Here is a 1,218-nt window from a genome sequence, read left to right as displayed (position 1 = left end):
ACAAGTAGAGTTGGAAGAGGACACAGCCAGGACAGCTGACTCCAGATGACCCAAGGGATATCCCACACCATATGGAATCATGCTGAACGATAAAACCGGGAGGGGTGGGAGGGGTAGTTGGCCAGGGAGCGGCACTGATCACTGGCTGGGCATATGCTGATTGGTGGTAAGCACAAACTTCCTTCTTCCGACTGCAGTTCTAATCCATCCACAATGCTCTTCCCAAAAATTACCCACTTAAGGTGGAGCTACTGCAACAATCCGAAAGTGTTTCAAACCATACGCCTCAAAACTCATACAGACGTGTAACAAAAAACTTGCATATAATTCACACCAGCCAAATGCTACCTTAGGCTTTATACATTGCGGTCAAGTTACTGGTGAGTCATCTGAACACGGCATCTGACTGAGTATGCTCTTAGCCTCCAGCAAAACAAAGCAGACAAAAAGTATGTCTTGTTAGGATGTGAGCAAACTGTTGGACTGAGGAACATGGCTGATACGAGTTCAAACTGCTGAACACAAAGCTCTTACAGAGTCCTAGGTTTAGGTTCTACAGCTGCTGCTTCGCACAGGATTCCCTAGTGTGAGCAGAGAGAGCTGGGATTAGCAGTTGCAAAAAAAAAAAGAAAAAAAGAATCTGCTTGATAGGAGTCTAAATGTTACACAGGGGAAGATACAAAAGTCTGACAATAATACCATGTTCTAACTAAAGTAAACACAAAGACAATTTAAGCAACTGTTTTATCTCGATCCAGCTGCCTTTTGGCAGTCTGAAGGTAACAAGTTTAAACAAGCGGAAAAATAAGCAAAGGTAAGTAGAAATACCTGTGGCTTCTTCAACCAAAAGAGGAGACATCTTGTCTAAAAGATTTACCCGTGCAAGAAACCTGTGGAAAACGAGACCAAACGAACTGGGTAAAAACGCTTAAAATCCCACTCTGAATCTGCCGCCTTTTGTGCTTGTAGCAGCCACTTCTAAGTGCATATTCACACCCGAGTTTATCCTAGACCCTGCCTAGAAATACACTGGATAGAAAATTCAGTTCCCTCCACTGTACAAAACTGTAAAGCTCTTATACATTTTTGGGGAGGTTTTTTTTTGGTTGTTTTGGTTTGTTTTTGTTGTTTAGTTTTTTTGTTTTGGTTTGGTTTGGGTTTTTTTGTTGTTGTTTGGGGATTTTTTGGTGGCGGTGATGGTGGTTGTTGTTTTGGGGT

Source organism: Empidonax traillii, unplaced genomic scaffold (genome assembly GCF_003031625.1).
Source record: "Empidonax traillii isolate 1590-97213 ecotype Southwest subspecies unplaced genomic scaffold, ASM303162v1 scaffold1066:size251847, whole genome shotgun sequence".
Lineage (NCBI taxonomy): Eukaryota > Metazoa > Chordata > Aves > Passeriformes > Tyrannidae > Empidonax > Empidonax traillii.
Note: the sequence above shows the minus strand (reverse complement) of the source record.